Source organism: Hyla sarda, chromosome 4 (assembly GCF_029499605.1).
Source record: "Hyla sarda isolate aHylSar1 chromosome 4, aHylSar1.hap1, whole genome shotgun sequence".
Classification (NCBI taxonomy): domain Eukaryota; kingdom Metazoa; phylum Chordata; class Amphibia; order Anura; family Hylidae; genus Hyla; species Hyla sarda.
This window is the reverse complement of record NC_079192.1, coordinates 419,777,613-419,799,934: the sequence shown is the minus strand read 5'-3', so window position 1 is coordinate 419,799,934 and position 22,322 is coordinate 419,777,613. Positions and strand designations below refer to the sequence as shown.

The window sequence follows — 22,322 nt, the reverse complement described above, 5'->3', positions numbered from 1 at the left end:
TCATGTGACCATCAGGAACCGGTATTGATCTGTCCAAAATATCAGAATAACTGGTGATAATACGGGGACATTCCTAATACTAAATGTATATTCCACATACGCACTTATTTACAAAATTACCACAGCAAATGAGAATGGAGATGTACGGACCTGGACATCACTGACTCCAGAACCAGCGCACATCCAGACATTACTGGGGTCACATGACCAGTGTATTATTGATCAGCTTCTCTTTTAAACATACCAGACTTTTCCAGTACAGTGCGGATTATAGTGTATGTTCTGTGTATTTGTGTCTGTTTTTTTTTTTGTATTTCTCTAGTACATTGTTTGATCCTAGTTTTGTCCCCAGACAGTTCAGTTGTTTCTTGAATTATTCTTGTGTAGTCCTTGTATCTGTATCTTAAAGGAGATATCCAGTGCTGAAAAACGTATTCCCTATCCTAAGGATAGGGGATAAGTTTCAGATCGTGGGGGGGTCCGACTGCTGGGGCCCCTCGTGATCTCCTGTACGTGGCCCCGGCAGCCAGCGGGAAGGGGGTGTGTTGACCACCGCACAAAGCGGCGGCTGACACACCACTCAATACAACTCTATGGCAGAGCCGGAGCGCTGCCTTCGGTAATCTCTGGCTTTGCCATAGCGCTGTATTGAGGGGGCTATCTGGGCAGCGAGTCGGGGCCCAGTACAGGAGATTGCAGGGGGACCCAGCGGTCGGACCCCCCACGATCTGAAACTTATCCCCTATCCTTAGGATAGGGGAAACGTTTTTCAGCACTGGACTACTCCTTTGAAATTGCTTTACATGCCTGAAGAAGAATTCGAAACGTGTTACCAAGTATCTGAAATAAAAGTTGTAGATGTCCATCTTCTTAGGTCCATTGCCTACACCAAAGTAGTTGTTATTTCCAGTTTGTCTTACTTCTTGTTTCTTCTCTGTTCACTATTTCTTCAGTCTTTGTTTCTGGGTCCTAGTTTCCTCCTGGTGTTTGTGTAATCTTCACAAAATAAAGTCTTCATTGGGGATATTTGCAGGGACAGTGAGGGGCAGTGGTGTCTGGTGTTAGGATCTGTGTTCAGGGGCAGAACTAGAAAATATTCAAGACATCTAGTTAGGGTCAGGTTTGTAGTTTGTTTCTGTCTCAGTATTAGGAACCCCCCGGTTAGAACCTACAAAAAGACAAATGCTAAAGGGGAGTCTTCAATGGCCTTTCCTGTTATCATGTGACCAGCTGATGTTGTTACAGTAACATGTTTTTTCCATTGTCTCCAGTGGAGGGTTATTCAGAGATTCCTAAAAGAACTTTGTGGATGAATCGTTGTTACTTTTAGATACTTTTCTGTAATGTCCTTTTCTGTGTTTTTGTATTTTTCTGCTTTAGGTCCTGTGTTAAACATTGTTTTTCTGTCTGAACAGTTTATGTGCTAATTCTCCCTGGTTTGGGAAGAGTTAACTCTGCAGCACTGGGAGGATTTTTAAGGCCTCTTCTGAGCTGGTGATTAGATCTGTTTGTATTATGACCATATCTGGTTTGATATACACCTTAAGGGTGCATTCCCACTTGGCGTATACACAGCCTATTTCATGCTGCGCAATATTTGCGGCAGCAGTGGGAAATATGCTGCGTATTCCTCGCTCACTATACACACGGCAGCAGCCCTTTCCGGCGGCAGCCCTATGCGTGTAGTGAGTTTTAAGGGCAGGGCCATGTGCCGGCGTGTGTCAGTGTGCCAAAACTCACTGCACACATAGGGCTGCTGCCGGAAAGCTATGTGTGTATAGTGAGCAAGGAATACGCAGCGTATTTCTTGCTGCCGCCGCGTGAAATACGCTCCATATACGCCAAGTAGGAACACACCCTTAGTCTGTTTGAGCACATATCCTGAGCTCCCGAGAATGTCACCAGTCATTTTACCACCCATTTTATGGAGAAACCGGAAAAAAAAATATTTGTGGGGCAAAATTGGAAAAAAAAAAAGCTATTTTGTAACTTTTGGGGGCTTCCGATCCTACGCAGTGCACTTTTCGGTAAAATTGATACCTTATATTTATTCTTTAGGTCCATACAATTAAAATGATACTCTACTTATATAGGTTTGATTTTGTTTTACTTCTGGTAAACTACAAAAATTTATAAGTTTAAAATTGTCATATTCTGACCCCTATAACCTTTTTATTCTTCTGTATACAGGGCAGTATGAGGACTCATTTTTTGCGCCGTGATCTGAAGTTTTTATCGGTACCATTTTTGTTTTGATTGCTTTTTATTTGATTGCTTTTTATTCATTTTTTAATGGTATAAAAAGTGACCAAAAATAAGCTATTTTGGACTTTGGAATTTTTTTGCGCGTACGCTATTGACAGCGCAGTTTAATTAACAATATTTTTATATTACGGACATTTACCCACGCGGCGATACCACATGTTTTTATTTACTTTTATTTACATGTTTTTTTTTTTAAATGGGAAAAGGGGAAAACCTTTATTAGAGAAGGGGTTAAATCACATTTATTAACTCTTTTTTTTAAACATTTGTATAGCCCCATAGGGGACTATAGCATGCAATCTTCTTATCTGCGCTCTACTGCTCCAGTCTGGATACCAGGCATGGGGCAGCAGAGCCCAGATCGGACAGGGACGGAGGAAGGTAGGGACCCTCCCCTGTCCTCTCTGCTGTTCGGGATGCCGCGATCTCACCACAGTGGTCCCGTACAGCACTACTGAGCTGCTGGCATCATTTTAATTTCAGTTTAGACGCAGCGATCAAGTTTGATCGCCACGTCTAAAGTGTTAAAAGGGGTTCTCCAGTGCTTAGACATCTTATCCGCCACTGGGGACCCCCGTGATCTTGCACGCCGCACCCCGTTTATAATCAGTCCCCGGAGCGTGTTCGCTCCTGGTCTGATTACCAGCGACCACAGGGCCGAAGGCGTGTGACGTCACGCCTCCGCCTCCGTGTGACGTCACGCTCCACCCCTCAATGCAAGCCTAAACGGTGTGCGGCGTGCAAGATCACGGTGGTCCACAGCGGCGGAACCCCCGCGGTCAGGCATCTTATCCCCTATCCTTTGGATAGGGGATAAGATGTCTAAGCACCGGAGAACCCCTTTAATGCGGGCATCTCTGGGATCGGTGATGTCCGGCCCTAGAAACGGGTCCTGGCGGCTGATAGCTGCCGGAACCACCAGTCTATGACGCGGGCTCGGCTTGTGAGGGGAGCCATGGTTGATGCCTGTTTATGATAGATTTTAGTCTTTTAGTACATCTGTCAGTTTTTATGATTATGCATGTCAGTTCTTATATAGCCTTGTTACCTTAGTCTGTGTTCACACTGTGAGTCTTGCTTGTACCTGTGCACAGTATTTAGTATTCTTGTTTAGAGTCCTGATCCGTATTCCTCCATGTTATGGAGTTTGGTTTTGTAATATTCATGTTTGTTATCCTGATCCATATTCCTCCATGTTCTGGAGTTTGGTTTTGTAGTTCCTGTATTCCTCCATGTTATGGAGTTTGGATTTTTTTGTATCAGTTTTTATAGAGTTCATGATTCTGATCTTTTGTATTTCTAGTTCATGCACTAGTGTACAATATTAATGATCTAGAGTGTCCTCTGTACATTACCATTGGTCCTTAGTGTCCTCTGTACTTTACCACTGATCTATGTCCTAGTATCTGTTTATGTTCTTTGTTTATTGTCCAGTGTTAATAGTGTTCTATGTTTCCTGACCTGTTTACTGTTTTATATTCAGTTAATCTGTTCATCCATTGCATCTTCTGGTTTCTGCTGTATACTGATTCTATGTATAGTTTTGTTTATTTAATCATATTTGCCGTTTATCTTGATTCCAGTTTCTGAACTGTATGTTAGTACGCTATATCCTGCCCGGTTTGTATATTTATATCCTTTCTGGTTTATCTGGTTGTTTTCCCGTTATGTTTCTGACATGTCCTCGACTATGTACAGTATTATTTGTGTACCTTTATGCCCATTGCACTTTAGCACAAGGTGAGACTGGCTCCAGGTTGTCAATCCACCGTTTAAGGCAGGTGAGCAAGTAGGCAGGGAAAGTTTTCTATGGACAGCTTAGGGCTCACTCTCCCTCTCCTTTCTGTAGGTCATGACATATAGATTTTAGCTTGCCTTGTTTTAGTAGATTTTCTGGTTTTAGTATTGTGTATGATCATTTTGCTTTTACCTTGATATATCTTAGTCCGTTTTCACACTGTGCGTTTTATCAGTCCTGTTTTTACCTTGTTCATTCCGGCTACTCCTAGGATAGAATCTTGTTCTGAGCCTTGGGCCAATTTGTCTATCTAGGAGTGAGTGAGTCTTGTGTATGTACTCATGTTTGCTTGTATTTAGTATTTCTGTTTCCTCCTAGGCCAGTATCTTGATCACTCAGTGAAGAGTGCCCGCTAGCTAGGAGTCTATTTGGCTTTGATATTGATGTCCATCCATGTTTGGAGTTGGGTGTCTATTGGGTTCATTGTTCTGAGTCCAGTGAGAGCAGTGCCCTTGATTTCCTGACCTGTTTTATGTTAGTATGCCTTGTTTGCATTTACACGTTTGTTGGTTCCATTTTGTTCCTGAATTCTTCCCCGACTTTGTACAGTTCCGTTTGTTTTGTTGATTTTTCCCTGCCCTGTTCATGACAGAATTACCAGCCTACCCACGTGCTCTGGTGCCACTTTCCGTTCTGTGTTCCTGGTTTCCCGTTTTCAAGTGGACCAGACACAAGGATCTCTGCAGCAAGTCCTGGAAGCTGCAGTGATGGTGTGCCCCCGTTCATGACATTTTCCTTTACAGAATTAGAATTTTCACCTGTTTGCAGTAAGTGTGCCAGAATCACCTAAACACAACACTTAGTAAGGAGGCGCACACTAAGCCAATATCATATCTCATAGTAACATTAAATAAGTTTTTAGGATTTGTGTACAAACAGGTTTTCCTTTTATGACTCACGCACCGCACTCACCTCTAGTCACAACTTATGGGGAATTCTCCTGACGCCATCAGATCAATCACTCAGGAGCCGCTTCTGGTATAAAACCAAAGATTCCGTATCACATAGAGGATAAAGAGACGCGGTGGTGACCTCTCTGTATAGGGACTTGTCTCCTCTGTATAAAGACGTGGGACCCCAGGAGAAACTCTAACAGGTAAGAGGAATAGAGGAATACATGACTGCTGATCCCGGGGACGTATCACTAGTCTGGGGTCATTACTATCTTCTCCTTTATGGGGCGCCATCTTATCTAGAGCTGTTGTTTCTATAGATGACATACAGCAGGAACAGGACAATACACATCTCCATATTGGCCATATATATAATGTTATGTAATACAGAGGGGCATGTGTGTGATGTCTGGAGGATTATGGGGAAACTCTAGCTGGAAATTATATGGGGAATAATGGCTGGAAACTATGGAGGGATTTGTGTCTGGGAATTAAGGGGGGCAATGTGGATGGGAATTATAGAGGTACCTGTGGATGGGACTTATAGGGGTACATGTGGATGGGAATTATAGGGGTACCTGGGGATGGGAATTATAGAGGTACCTGCGGATGGGAATTATAGAGGTATCTGTGGATGGGAATTATAGGGGTACCTGTGTATGGGAATTATAGGGGTACCTGTGGATGGGAATTATAGTGGTACCTGTGGATGGGAATTATAGGGGTACCTGTGAATGGGAATTATAGAGGTACCTGTGGATGGGAATTATAGAGGTACATGTGGCTGTGAATTATAGAGATAACTGTGAATGGAAATGATAGGAGTGTAAAGAGACAGGGAGGAGACGTCATCGTATAGAGACACGGGGGAGACCTCACCGTATAGAGACAAGGAGGAGACCTCACCGTATAGAGACACAGAGGAGACCTCACCGTATAGAGACACGGAGGAGACCTCACCGTATAGAGACACGGAGGAGAACTCACTGTATAGAGACACAGAGGAAACCTCATTGTATAGAGACACGGAGGAGACCTCACTGTATAGAGACATGGAGGAGACCTCACTGTATAGAGACATGGAGGAGACCTCACTGTATAGAGACACGGAGGAGACCTCACTGTATAGAGACACGGAGGAGATCTCACTGTATAGAGACACGGAGGAGACCTCACTGTATAGAGAGATGGAGGAGACCTCACTGTATAGAGACATGGAGGAGAACTCACTGTATAGAGACATGGAGGAGACCTCACTGTATAGAGACATGGAGGAGACCTCACTGTATAGAGACATGGAGGAGACCTCACTGTATAGAGACACGGAGGAGATCTCACTGTATAGAGACACGGAGGAGACCTCACTGTATAGAGAGATGGAGGAGACCTCACTGTATAGAGACATGGAGGAGAACTCACTGTATAGAGACATGGAGGAGACTTTACTGTATTAGAGACACGGAGGAGACCTCACTGTAGAGAGACATGGAGGAGACCTCACTGTATAGAGACTTGTGTTGGACACCATCGGAGATCTAACAGGTAATACCAGAGGAATACATGACTGCAGATAAGATCTATTTTGACTTACCTACAGCCATCACTAGGGGAAGCTTACTGCATTATATCTGCAGCCATTACTAGGGGAAGCTTACTGCATTATATCTGCAGCCATCACTAGGGGAAGCTTACTGCATTATATCTGTAGCCATCACTAGGGGAATCTTACTGCATTATATCTGCAGCCTTTACTAGGGGAAGCTTACTGCATTATATCTGCAACCATCACTAGGGGAAGCTTACTGCATTATATCTGCAGCCATCACTAGGGGAAGCTTACTGCATTATATCTGCAGCCATCACTAGGGGAAGCTTACTGCATTATATCTGTAGCCATCACTAGGGGAATCTTACTGCATTATATCTGCAGCCTTTACTAGGGGAAGCTTACTGCATTATATCTGCAACCATAACTAGGGAAAGCTTACTGCATTATATCTGCAGCCATCACTAGGGGAAGCTTACTGCATTATATCTGCAACCATCACTAGGGGAAGCTTACTACATTATATCTGCAACCATAACTAGGGGAAGCTTACTGCATTATATCTGCAGCCATCACTAGGGGAAGCTTACTGCATTATATCTGCAGCCATCACTAGGGGAAGCTTACTGCATTATATCTGCAGCCATCACTAGGGGAAGCTTACTGCATTATATCTGTAGCCATCACTAGGGGAAGCTTACTACATTATATCTGCAGCCTTTACTAGGGGAAGCTTACTGCATTATATCTGCAGCCTTTACTAGGGGAAGCTTACTGCATTATATCTGCAACCATAACTAGGGGAAGCTTACTGCATTATATCTGCAGCCATCACTAGGGGAAGCTTACTGCATTATATCTGCAACCATCACTAGGGGGAAGCTTACTACATTATATCTGCAGCAATCACTAGGGGAGGCTTACTACGTTATACCTAGAGTCACCACTAGACGAAATATATTTTTATCCAATTAAATGGCTTGATGTCTGGAACTTCCACAATCTCTAGAAAGGGGTTTTCAGGACCACACCCCACATCCTTACGATGATGAGGAGTCTGAAGGGAGCAGCGGTCAGGCATGTACAATGTTGCTCTATTCTGACTGTATTGGGATTGACACTCATTTCCGGTAGATTGGTGAATAATAATGTGGTGATAAATGTATTTGATGGAATCCTCCTTTATGAAATGTTTCCTGACCTTGTTATAGATCTGTTCGTTTTTGTCCTTACATATCTCCGATTTCCATAGATCGCCGACAACCATCCCGGTAATTGTATTGTCTCATATTACCATATGGCCGGTCTCCCTGATATAGATCTCCCTGATATGGCTCTAGATTTCTCTGTGAGTATTAATAATCCTGTATGTTGTTTGTAGGATTGATATATGTAGGGATGGAAAAAATGTATAATGTACTTAGTTTCCATAATTTCTATGAAATTTCTTATAGGAGAGCGAGAGAAGTGACAGCGATACGGAGAGTTCACACTCAGAAGCATTCAGCAGCTCTGAAGAATCCACAGACTGGGTACGAACCTTCACACAAAATGTTCCTACTCAGAAATAACCCTAGAGCCTCTATTGTGAGAGTTATTTTTCCCTCTGCTGGGAGAGTCTTTCTTCCCTCTGCTGGGAGAGTCTTTCTTCCCTCTGCTGGGAGAGTCTTTCTTCCCTCTTCTGGTAGAATCATTCTTCCCTCTGCTGGGAGAGTCATTCTTCCCTCTGCTGGGAGAGTCATTCTTCCCTCTGCTGGGAGAGTCAGTCATTCTTCCCTCTGCTGAGAGAGTCATTCTTCCCTCTTCTATAAGAATCATTCTTCCCTCTGCTGGGAGAGTCATTCTTCCCTCTTCTATAAGAATCATTCTTCCCTCTGCTGGGAGAGTCATTCTTCCCTCTTCTATAAGAATCATTCTTCCCTCTGCTGGGAGAGTCATTCTTCCCTCTTCTATAAGAATCATTCTTCCCTCTGCTGGGAGAGTCATTCTTCCCTCTTCTATAAGAATCATTCTTCCCTCTGCTGGGAGAGCCATTCTTCCCTCTGCTGGGAGAGCCATTCTTCCCTCTGCTGGGAGAATCATTCTCCCTCTGCTGGGAGAGTCATTCTTCCCTCTGCTGGGAGAGCCATTCTTCCCTCTGCTGGGAGAATCATTCTTCCCTCTGCTGGGAGAATCATTCTTCCCTCTGCTGGGAGAGCCATTCTTCCCTCTGCTGGGAGAGCCATTCTTCCCTCTGCTGGGAGAATCATTCTTCCCTCTTCTGGGAGAGTCAGTCATTCTTCCCTCTGCTGAGAGAGTCAGTCATTCTTCCCTCTGCTGGGAGAGTCATTCTTCCCTCTTCTATAAGAATCATTCTTCCCTCTGCTGGGAGAGTCATTCTTCCCTCTGCTGGGAGAGTCAGTCATTCTTCCCTATGCTGAGAGAGTCAGTCATTCTTCCCTCTGCTGGGAAAGTCATTCTTCCCTCTGCTGGGAGAATCATTCTTCCCTCTTCTATAAGAGTCATTCTTCCCTCTGCCGGGAGAATCATTCTTCCCTCTACCGGGAGAATCATTCTTCCCTCTGCTGGGAGAGTCATTCTTCCCTCTTCTGGGAGAGTCAGTCATTCTTCCCTCTGCTGGGAGAGTCAGTCATTCTTCCCTCTGCTGAGAGAGTCAGTCATTCTTCCCTCTGCTGGGAGAGTCATTCTTCCCTCTTCTATAAGAATCATTCTTCCCTCTGCTGGGAGAGTCATTCTTCCCTCTGCTGGGAGAGTCAGTCATTCTTCCCTCTGCTGAGAGAGTCAGTCATTCTTCCCTCTGCTGAGAGAGTCAGTCATTCTTCCCTCTGCTGGGAGAGTCATTCTTCCCTCTTCTATAAGAATCATTCTTCACTCTGCTGGGAGAATAATTCTTCCCTCTGCTGGGAGAATCATACTTTCCTCTGCTGGGAGAGTCATTCTTCCCTCTTCTATAAGAGTCATTCTTCCCTCTGCCGGGAGAATCATTCTTCCCTCTACCGGGAGAATCATTCTTCCCTCTGCTGGGAGAATCATTCTTCCCTCTGCTGGGAGAGTCATTCTTCCCTCTTCTATAAGAGTCATTCTTCCCTCTGCCGGGAGAGTCATTCTTCCCTCTTCTATAAGAGTCATTCTTCCCTCTGCCGGGAGAGTCATTGGCCACCATGCATATCCAATTTTGTATCTACCAAAACTGACGGGTTCAGCCGACTCCTATCTATTCTCATTGTGCACTCTGCATTAGTACTGTCTGCTACAACTAGTAATGTCTCCATGGGGAAGCCCTATTGCACCTGTTAGTCTAAAGGGATGTAGTTGTAGTAATGAATGATATCCTCTTCTTACCTCGGTTATAGGGCCAGTTCCTTCAACAGATCACAATTCCCTACAGTGAGACCCAAGGGAAACAAACAAAGAAAGAAGAGACAAAGAAGAAGCCGATCATTGTAAATTTCATTAAAAGGGTTTTTCCACCTGTTAAACGTGGTCGATATCCTGTGATCTGTTACGATAAGCTCAATGCCATAATCCACCCTGAGGTGCCATATGGAGCCCTGGACGAAGGGGATCTACTTGTAGTGAATTGGGTGACTCGCCCCAACAAACTGTGCACAACACATGAAGGAAAAGTGAAGAAATATGATGGCTACCTGGGGGGGGGCCTTCTTTAAAGTGGAATGTGATGGAATATGAGATCAGGGGGAGCCGAAGAAGATAATATGTTCAAAAAGATTCACGTCTGGGCAGAAGCCACTGGCCGTCTTTGGATACTTGCATGAGACGGTACAAATCGCGCTTGATGTTGATAAAAGGGTTAATATTCCGGGACAGTTCAGTCTTAGACATGAATCCGGCTACATATATATAAAGTGACAGCAAATTGTCTGATCTTGTGTCTGGAACGTACGTTGTTCTTCTACATGGTGACAGTCCCAGTGGATCTGAGGAGGGACAAAGTTCTACATCTCTTATGCATTGAAGGGGTTATTCCAAATTATAATGTATCGCTGATCCTTAGAATACTTTACTGATCCTCTGTGCTCCCAAACCTAAGGTTAGGTGGATATTATTTGATCCTAATGATCACCAGAACTGGGTGACTAGTGGGGGGGGGGGGGGGGGGTTGAGCATGCGTGCAGCAGCTTCACTCACTATAGGATAGCGTTCAGCAGTACTATACAGAGGCTGCTCATGTGCTCAACCTCATCCCCAATCGAGGGACTCCAGTTCTCATGATCAGCGGGGTCCCAAAGGTTGAACCCTTAACAATTAGATAATTATCATCTATAAGAAGTGAGTCTCCGGGGGGCACAAACTGGGGACAATACATTGGGCAGCAAAATATCTGAAAATTACTGGAATTTCTGGAATATGTCTGTGGGGGGCACAATGCTCATGACACCCCTACATAAATACCTTGAAGGGTGTAGTTTCTAAAAAAGTGGTCACTTCTCTGAGGACTTCTACTGTATTGGCCTCACAGGGGGTCCTGCATATAAAACATGGTGCCCAAAAAACATGCCAGAAAAATCTGCACTGCACAATCCACATGGTGCCCCATCTCTGAGCCCTGCCCTGTGCCCAAAAACATAGGGTGTAACACTGAACGGGAGATAAATTGCATAGGATAATTTGTAGAACTTTTACTTCTGTAATTGTTTTGAAAATTAAACATTTTAGTCTAAAATGACATTACAAGAAAAAAAAATTACTTTTCATTTTTAATCTCCAATGTTAATACATTCTTTGAGACAATAGTCCCTGCACCCTGAGATAAATTGCTTGAGGGGTGTAGCTTTTTAAAATTGGGTTATCTGGGTTGTTTCTTATGTTTTGGCAACTTAGGGCCCCTGCAGACCAAAAATGGTGGAAAAAAAAAAAAATCCTATGAAATAAAAAAGTAAATAAAAGTAAAGCCCAAAATTCCCGCCTGTGTGAGTCAAGTTGACAGCTAGGGACACATATGGGATATTTATTTATTTGTTAAATAAAAAAAAAAAAATAAGGTGAATTAGGAGAATAAATAGCTAATTTTGTAATAAATTTTAATAAAAATGTTCAAAAATGACATTTTCAAATTTTATCTCCAATTTTAAAATTCCTTTAAAACATCTGAAGGGTTAACAATGTTTTGAAATGCTGTTCTGAATACTTAAAGATTAAAAGGCAGATTATATTTTATGTATACTTTGTGTCTTTTCTCAATTTCTTTCATTTATTAAAGGAGCGCTCCAATGTTAAACCTTGCTATGAAGCTTGTTCCATTAGTAGGAAAAATAAAGTTTTAAAAAGCTAATTTAGTTAATTATTATTTACTGATTAAGCAGGACATTTATTTCAGGTATAACATCCCTCAAAGCCATTTCAGATTTGAATGTTCCCCAATAGGTTTGAAAATTTAAAAAAAAACTGCTATATATATATAAGCCTTATAACAAAGCAATAACATTTATTTAAAAAAATTTAATAATAATAATTCCTACATTCAACATTCCTACATTTTGGAAACAGGGGGATAAGATGGGGGATAAGATGTCTGTCCCATGCGATCTCCCTGCTGCACCCGGTGTTCATTTAGAGCAGGGGTCTCAAACTCAAATTAACCGGGGGCCACTGGAGGTAGCAGCTGGGTGAGGCTGAGCCCCATGTGCCCATTACATATAATGCCCTCATCATACGCCCCTCATCATCCACAAGCAACACCCTCCCCCAGCAGTAGCACCCCCATCATCCACCAGCAACCCCCCATTCCCCCTACCCCGTGTGGTAAAAGCATGAGCTGACGGATGATGGGGGTGCTACTTCTGGGGGTTCTCCACATTAGGTAGGCAGCATGTTCCCCAAATTAGGTACCGTAGTAGCAGATTCCCCACATTAGGTAGGCAGCAGGTTCCCCACATTAGGTAGGCAGCAGTTTCCCCACATTAGGTAGTAGCAGGTTCCCCACATTAGGTAGGCAGCAGGTTCCCCACATTAGGTAGGCAGCAGGTTCCCCACATTAGGTAGGCAGCAGTTTCCCCACATTAGGTAGGCAGCAGGTTCCCCACATTAGGTAGGCAGCAGGTTCCCCACATTAGGTAGGCAGCAGGCTCCCCGCATTCGGTAGGCAGCAGGCTCCCCGCATTCGGTAGGCAGCAGGTTCCCCGCATTCGGTAGGCAGCAGGTTCCCCGCATTCGGTAGGCAGCAGGTTCCCCGCATTCGGTAGGCAGCAGGTTCCCCGCATTCGGTAGGCAGCAGGTTCCCCGCATTCGGTAGGCAGCAGGTTCCCCGCATTCGGTAGGCAGCAGGATCCCCGCATTCGGTAGGCAGCAGGTTCCCCGCATTCGGTAGGCAGCAGGTTCCCCGCATTCGGTAGGCAGCAGGTTCCCCGCATTAGGTAGAAGCAGGTTCCCCACATTAGGTAGAAGCAGGTTCCCCACATTAGGTAGCATTGTCGATTAACCCCTCCCCCCGACTCACACACAGACACCCACACACAGACACCCACACATGCACACACACATAGACAGACAGACACACACATGCAAACAGACACACACACACACACACACACACATATGCACACACACACATAGACAGACACACATGCACACACACATAGACAGACAGACACACACATGCAAACAGACACACACACACATATGCACACACACATAGACAGACACACATGCACACACACATAGACAGACACACACACATAGACAGACACACACACATGCACACACACACGCAGACACCCACACATGTACACACACACACATGCACACACACACGCAGACACCCACACATGTACACACACAAACAGACACACACAAGCATACAGACACCCACACATGCACACACACATAGACAGACACACACACACACATGCACACACACATAGACAGACAGACACCCACACATGCACACACAGACAGACAGACACCCACACATGCACACACCCACACACAGACACCCACACATGCACACACCCACACAAGCAGACAGAGACACCCACAAATGCACACACACATAGACAGACACACACACACAGACAACCTTACCTGTCCTGCACTGCACTTCTCCTCTCCGGAGTAGTGAAGAAAACTGTGTCTTTAAGCGTTCGGTGTCCCGAATAGCTGAGGAAAGTGATGAGTCACTGTGCTGAGACACTGTGATTGGTTGATGAGGGGGGGGGGGGTGCAGTCTCTGCTCTGCTCTGCTCAGGACACAGAACTGCTTCAAGACACAGTTTTTTTCACTACATACCTGGCGCGGGCCACAAACTTTCGTTCAGCGGGCCGCAAATGGCCCACGGGCCTGGAGTTTGAGACCCCTGGTTTAGAGTGTCGGGTTCAGCGATGGAGGCTCGTGACGTCATGGACGCGCCCTCAATGCAAGTCTATGGGAGGGGGCATGACGCCCCCTCCCATAGACTTGTATTGACGGGGCATGCCAGTGACGTCATGAGCGGGGAATAGCCGTGGTGCCATGAGCCTCCTCCCTGCATCACCACTCATCCAACATGGAGCGAAGTTCAGATGACTGGGGTGCCCCAGCCAAGATCACAGGGGTCCCCAGCGGCGGGACCCCTGCGATCAGACATCTTATCCCCTGTCCTTTGAATAGGGGCTAAGATTTCTAGTGGCGGAGTATCCTTTAAAGTGACACGTACAAGACTGGGATTAAGAAAGTTACAGGGTGAGATTGTAAATGGAAGCGCTATAAGGTTGGGTCATTACAACATTTCAGCACAAACACAAATAGATGCTTAGAAAACGTATTAAAAATGAAAAACATTTTAGATACATCGTAGATACCTGGGGGCTGAGGATGTTTCGCCCTACCGGCCTTTGTTACAGAAGCTGAGGAAGAGAAAGTAAATAAAAAAAAAAAAAATATATATATATATATATATATATATATATATATATATATATAATAGTAGTGAAAATAATATAATAAAAACAAATACATGATAAGATAAAGCAATAGAGGAACAGAGCAAATCCTGTAAAACAGCCAATGTATTCTATGTTCAGAAGGATTATTAATTGTGCTACAATAGCTCCATCTAGTGGACAATACTGGAATAGATGACTGGATAAAATCACTGCTTATAACAGAATGCCTATAAAATGTTCTACAATAGCTCCATCTGGTGGACACTATTAGAAAAGACAACTAGATAAAATCACTGGCGGAGATTTATCACTGAAGTCGCTTTTTATGTCATTTTTCAAGTCACTTTTGCTGCAGGTTTTTTGGAGAGATGCGCATAGTTTATCATATAATCTCACGATGTGTGATAAATAATGTGTAAGTCCACCAAAACTAACATAATCACAACACCATGTCTCACGTCATAAAGCAGGTTTCTAGAGCACCACTGAGGGTTGTCTGCAGTTGCGGTTTATTTTCATGCTTTGAAGAGTAAAATTGCGATTTTTTTAATTATACGTAAATTATAATATAGTCAAAAAAAAATATTTGACTAGTAGAACAAAAAAAAAGCTAAATAAACACGCAAAGGAAGCATTGCACACACACAAACACAGACCTGCAACATAGGAAGAAAGTAAAAAACAAATCTTAAATCCACTACTGTTTTTAATAAAAATTCTCAAATGTTCTACAATAGCACCACCTGGTGGGCAATACTGGAAAAGACAACTAGATAACACTATATCTGCTTAATAGATATGGCGAAACAACAAGAGGGGGAAAAAATTCATATAATAAAGACCAGGACACAAGAACTAAATAGTAGGGGCAATTTTTTAAGGAATTAATATCGTCTCATGAGGACAGGATGGCTTCTCGCAGTTCTTGTCGCACATTAGATGGTGGTCCTTATATGCTCTGAACAGACCGTTCCACCTCCTCACAGAGATGTCTATAGGATTAGGATCTGAGGGCGCTGAAGGACCAAGGAAAACTCCTTGCCATGTTCCCGGAACCTTTCCATGAATATACGAGTATTGTGGATGTTGCCTTGTCCTGCTAACAGTCTCCTCCTGCCATAGGGGAAACAGCGGCCATTGAGGGATAAACTTGGTGGACACAACACTTATATAATCCCTACTGTCCAAATTTCCATCCACAGGTATCAGAGGAACCAGGGTGCACCAAGAAAACATTCATCCACCATTACATCTCATCCCCAAGCCTTAACTGTTCACACTGCTTGTACCGAACTATAAGCATGGTACTACAGAGATCTGGATCCATCTGACCAGGACATGTTTCTCTATAGAGATCTGGATCCATCTGACCAGGTCATGTTTCTCTATAGAGATCTGGATCCATCTGACCAGGACATGTTTCTCTATAGAGATCTGGATCCATCTGACCAGGACATGTTTCTCTATAGAGATCTGGATCCATCTGACCAGGTCATGTTTCTCTATAGAGATCTGGACCCATCTGACCAGGCCATGTTTCTCTATAGAGATCTGGATCCATCTGACCAGGCCATGTTTCTCTATAGAGATCTGGATACATCTGACCAGGTCATGTTTCTCTATAGAGATCTGGATCCATCTGACCAGGCCATGTTTCTCTATAGAGATCTGGATCCATCTGACCAGGCCATGTTTCTCTATAGAGATCTGGATCCATCTGACCAGGCCATGTTTCTCTATAGAGATCTGGATCCATCTGACCAGGTCATGTTTCTCTATAGAGATCTGGATCCATCTGACAAGGCCATGTTTCTCTATAGAGATCTGGATCCATCTGACCAGGACATGTTTCTCTATAGAGATCTGGATCCATCTGACCAGGACATGTTTCTCTATAGAGATCTGGATCCATCTAACCAGGCCATGTTTCTCTATGGAGATCTGGATCCATCTGACCAGGCCATGTTTCTCTAAAGTGATCTGGATCCATCTAACCAGGACATGTTTCTCTATAGAGATCTGGATCCATCTGACCAGGACATGTTTCTCTATAGAGATCTGGATCCATCTGACCAGGCCATGTTTCTCTAAAGTGATCTGGATCCATCTGACCAGGACATGTTTCTCTATAGATCTGGATCCATCTGACCAGGCCATGTTTCTCTACAGAGATCTGGATCCATCTGACCAGGCCATGTTTCTCCACAGAGATCTGGATCCATCTGACCAGGCCATGTTTCTCCACAGAGATCTGGATCCATCTGACCAGGCCATGTTTCTCTATGGAGATCTGGATCCATCTGACCGGGTCATGTTTCTCTATAGAGATCTGGATCCATCTAACCAGGCCATGTTTCTCTATGGAGATATGGATCCATCTGACCAAGCCATGTTTCTCTATAGAGATCTGGATCCATCTGACCAGGTCATGTTTCTCCACAGAGATCTGGATCCATCTGCCCAGGACATGTTTCTTCTCATAGATCTGGATCCCTCTCACCAGGTCATGTTTCTCTATAGAGATCTGGATCCATCTGACTGGGCCATGTTTCTCTACTGAAATCTGGATCCATCTGACCAGACCATGTTTCTTCTCATAGATCTGGATCCCTCTGACCAGGCCATGTTTCTCTGTAGAGATCTGGATCCATCTGACCAGGTCATGTTTCTCTATAGAGATCTGGACCCATCTGACCAGGCCATGTTTCTCTATAGAGATCTGGATCCATCTGACCAGGTCATGTTTTTCCATAGAGATCTGGATCCATATGACCAGGCCATGTTTCTCTATAGAGATCTGGACCCATCTGACCAGGCCATGTTTCTCTATAGAGATCTGGATCCATCTGACCAGGCCATGTTTCTCTATAGAGATCTGGATCCATCTGACCAGGCCATGTTTCTCTATAGAGATCTGGATCCATCTGACCAGATCATGTTTCTCTATAGAGATCTGGATCCATCTGACAGGTCATGTTTATCCACAGAGATCTGGATCCATCTGACCAGACCATGTTTCTCTATAGAGATCTGGATCCATCTGACCAGGCCATGTATCTCTATAGAGATCTGGATCCATCTGACCAGATAATGTTTCTCCACAGAGATCTGGATACATCTGACCAGGCCATGTTTCTGCATAGATATCTGGATCCATCTGACCAGGTCATGTTTCTCTATAGAGATCTGGATCTATATGACCAGGCCATGTTTCTGTTTCTCTATAGAGATCTGGATCCATCTGACCAGGCCATGTTTCTCTATAGAGATCTGGATCCATCTGACCAGGCCATGTTTTCTCTATGGAGATCTGGATCCATCTGACCAGGCCATGTTTCTCTATAGAGATCTGGATCCATCTGACCAGGCCATGTTTCTCTATGGAGATCTGGATCCATCTGACCAGGCCATGTTTCTCTATAGAGATCTGGATCCATCTGACCAGGACATGTTTCTCCACAGAGATCTGGATCCATCTGACCAGGCCATGTTTCTCTATAGATCTCTAGATCTAAAGCGCTGCGGAATCTGTTGGCGCTATATAAATAAAATTATTATTATTATTATCTGACCAGGTTATGTTTCTCCACAAAGATCTGGATCCAAGAAAAGTTTTGAGAAGAGACATCACTTGGCCTGTAAAGAATGCATTACTCCTCTTCCTGATGGGAGCCAGTGATTCTATTGCAATGACTGCCGGTCTTTGACATCTATGCAAGAGCCTAATTTAAGAAGTTCCCAAATCAGTTTGTTCATTGCCTTTGCACATAAAGGCAATTCAGTCAAGGGACCAGCAGATGCCCCGAGAGATGAGCAAGTCTATGGGGGGTCTTTATGGGGGGTCTTTAAAGCTGTTGGCTCCCTCACACCTCTAATATCCTCTAACATGGAGCTCCTCTCTTTCTGACTAACTCTTGGCTTCCTCTTCCTTGGCATAAACATAAAACTTCACTGGGTATCACACTAGGTTCTTCCCCTTTTGGGTACTTAAAGGGGCTGGGACCCAGTTTAGCTGAGGACAGCTGTGCCATCTCACATAGGCATGAAGATAGTTTTGAAGGTCTTGGGGACATTAAAGGGTTACTCCGCTGCCCCAGACTTGAAGTCGGTGGCGCGGTCGTGACATCACGGCGACACCCCCTTATGATCTCACACCACACCCCCTCAATGCAAGTCTATGGAGGACCTTTTGGGGCAGAGCTGGATGAGTTTATGGAGGACCTTTTGGGGCAGAGCTGGATGAGTTTATGGAGGACCTTTTGGGGCAGAGCTGGATGAGTTGATGGAGGACCTTTTGGGGCAGAGCTGGATGAGTTGATGGAGGACCTTTTGGGGCAGAGCTGGATGAGTTTATGGAGGACCTTTTGGGGCAGAGCTGGATGAGTTTATGGAGGACCTTTTGGGGCAGAGCTGGATGAGTTTATGGAAGACCTTTTGGGGCAGAGCTGGATGAGTTTATGGAGGACCTTTTGGGATAGAGCTGGATGAGATATTCTCCCCAGCAGCCCCGACGGCCGTCACACTACCTCGTGACAATGGTAGTGGGAAAGGGGCCTAAAAGATCCTTTCATGGGAAATCCCCAAGATTTCATCCTAGACAAGATAACCAAATAGATGATTGCAGAAGACCTCAGAGAATGATCCCAGGACTCTGGAAGGGAGGGGGCAGCTGGGATCATTCCCAACCTGAGAAGCATTAATTCCAGATCTGTGGTTACTGTATTTAATACATCTATTTGAGAAGAATACGGTTTTGAAGGTCTTGGGGAAGTTAAGGGGCTACTCCGCTGCCCCGGCATTGCGCAATGTATTTTTCCTCCTGATATTCTCCCCGGCGACCACAGTCGCCTTCTACCTATCTACCTTTGACACGGTATTGACCGCAACTCTGCTTCTTGACTATCTCCTCCGCAGAAATTCAGTCAGAGGAAGATCTTGTTAGACCGAAACGTTACTTTATTTTGGATTGCTTTAATAAAACAACCTCCTTCTTTAAACGCAAGTGGTGTGCACCGTTACTTCTTTCTCTGTATTTAATACATCATAGTGACACTAGTCAGTCCTCTCTTCTGCCAGTAGATCTCTACTCCTTGGCTTCCCATATACAGTCAGATGATCCTTCATTCCTCCTTATTACCACTAATCTCTATGTAGATTCCAGTAGATGTTCCTTCTCCCAAAAAGTCCCTAGAAGTGTCCTCAAGAGCCATCCTGCTGTTCTCTATTCTCCTGACTATTAGGCAGTTTCTCTGGATCAGCTATAGTGACTACCAGTCATGGATTGTTTAAAGATAGATAGCGTCTGAATTGTTAAGAGATTGTTAGCTTCTGGATTAGAGAGGGTTAGCTTCCGGATTGTTTAGAGATGGTTAGCTTCTGGATTAGAGAGATGGTTAGCTTCTGGATTAGAGAGACGGTTAGCTACTGGATTAGAGATGGTTAGCTTCTGGATTAGAGAGATGGATAGCTACTGGATTAGAGATGGATAGCTACTGGATTAGAGAGATGGTTAGCTACTGGATTAGAGAGATGGTTAGCTACTGGATTAGAGAGATGGTTAGCTACTGGATTAGAGAGATGGTTAGCTACTGGATTAGAGAGATGGTTAGCTTCTGGATTAGAGACATGGTTAGATGCTGGATTAGAGACATGGTTAGCTACTGGAGTAGAGAGATGGTTAGCTACTGGATTAGAGAGATGGATAGCTGCTGGATTAGAGAGATGGTTAGCTGCTGGATTAGAGAGATGGTTAGCTGCTGGATTAGAGAGATGGTTAGCTACTGGATTAGAGAGATGGTTAGCTACTGGATTAGAGAGATGGTTAGCTACTGGATTAGAGAGATGGTTAGCTACTGGATTAGAGAGATGGTTAGCTACTGGATTAGAGAGATGGTTAGCTACTGGATTAGAGAGATGGTTAGCTACTGGATTAGAGAGATGGTTAGCTACTGGATTAGAGAGATGGTTAGCTTCTGGATTAGAGAGATGGTTAGCTTCTGGATTAGAGAGGTGGTTAGCTTCTGGATTAGAGAGGTGGTTAGATACTGGATTAGAGAGGTGGTTAGCTACTGGATTAGAGAGATGGTTAGCTTCTGGATTAGAGAGATGGTTAGCTACTGGATTAGAGAGATGGTTAGCTACTGGATTAGAGAGATGGTTAGATACTGGATTAGAGAGATGGATAGCTACTGGATTAGAGAGATGGTTAGCTTCTGGATTAGAGAGATGGTTAGCTTCTGGATTAGAGAGATGGTTAGCTACTGGATTAGAGAGATGGTTAGCTGCTGGATTAGAGACATGGTTAGATACTGGATTAGAGACATGGTTAGCTACTGGATTAAAGATGGTTAGTTTCTGGATTAGAGATGGTTAGCTTCTGGATTAGAGATGATTAGCTTCTGGATTGTTTTTTTTTAGATAGTTAGCTCCTGGATAGTTTGGAGTTGGTTAGCTTCTGGATTGTTTTTAGATGGTTAGCTTCTGGATTGTTTTTAGATGGTTAGCTTCTGGATTGTTTGGAGATGGTCAGTCTCTCTTTCGTTCATCTGGATCTGCTTTCTTGACTGCCAGCCCTGGATTAATTTCTGTTGGTTATTCTCTCTTGCTTGTGCAGTTTATGCGGATTATAGTCTATGCTCCTGGTGTTTATTTGTTCCTTGTGCTTTTATCGCTATGTTCTAGTCTAGATTTGTAGTTATTCCAGTCGGTTCTTCCTCTTGTTTGTATTTTGAAGTTGCTGTTTTGAATCTCACCTGTCTGTTTGTTTAGTTCTCGTGATATAGTTTGTTTTTGCCTCAAGTGTCTGCTTATTGAAGTTGTAGCCCAGGGCTTATTAAATCCCAGGCACCAGGTCGCCAGAATTTTGTGGTAGTGCCCAGGTTTTTGTCAGCTCTTTCCAATGAGTGTCTAAAACTGTTTTACTTACCTCCACCTCCGTCCCTGCACTGATCCCCTGTTTCGCCTATGGACAGCTCTCTGGTGTTATATGAGCAATGCATGTTAATTGACCACCACAGCCAATCAGGATAACGGAGCGACACGGCGAGGCTGCTGAGATACCTATGACTGTGACACACGAGGGAAGATGAGGGGACACTTATGACTGTGACACAGGGAGAGATGAGAGGACACTAATGACTGTGACATGTGGTGAGATGAGGAGAAACTAATGAATGTGACAGAGAGAGATGAGGGGACACTAATGACTGTGACACATGGGGGAGATGAGGGGGCAATAATGACTAATTATATGTATCATAACATGTTGTGTAGTGATGTCACATTATGTGACGTGCAGCATCCTTGCTCCTAATCTAGCCTTGCTAACCCGCACAGGGGTGGCCATGTTGCTTAACTGCACACTAACCTTTATAAACGTAACCAAGCTTTATAAAATATTCACATTCTAAGAAATGTCACATGGGACCAAACTCTGCCCATCATCCTCCCGCAAGGTAAACAGCACATGACGGCACAAAATCCCAACCATGGCTGCTGGCAAAACTGAAATACATATTAACGTGTGTTCATACACATACAGACGGCGTCACACGTGGTGAGATCAGGAGACGTTATAAGGAGACTGTTACAAACTTTTTGCATAGGGAACTCGCAGTCCTAAGCAATAAGAGCGGAATCAGATGAGAGCACTTTGTGGATCGATCTCCTCCATTGCTCGCGTTTACTACGAGAAGAGATTAACACTTTATGTTAGAAGAAAACAAGAAGACAACCTGAAATGGCAATGCACAACAAGACTCAGAAATCCCAGAGCAGGATTTATTGTGAAGAAGTTTAAACAGTGTGTAGAATATAAAAGACCAAGCGTATCCTCTTGGCCGAGGCCCGTTCATCTCAGGTTTTGTTGAGTCCAACTGGTTGTGGAGTAGGGTAAACTACTCTGCACATAACCGCACATAAGAAGGCCAAGGGGTCACCA

General features: G+C 44.2%; 1 long non-coding RNA gene across 2 annotated transcripts in view; it reads right to left on the bottom strand.

The window, feature by feature from the left end:
• The window catches only part of LOC130267789 (uncharacterized), a 43,098-nt gene that overhangs the window by 6,541 nt on the left and 14,235 nt on the right, over positions 1–22,322 (bottom strand). For both annotated transcript variants that reach the window (XR_008843282.1, XR_008843283.1), the window contains exon 2: positions 14,300–14,344. This is a non-coding gene — a long non-coding RNA (uncharacterized LOC130267789). The remainder of the gene's footprint in view (positions 1–14,299; positions 14,345–22,322) is intronic.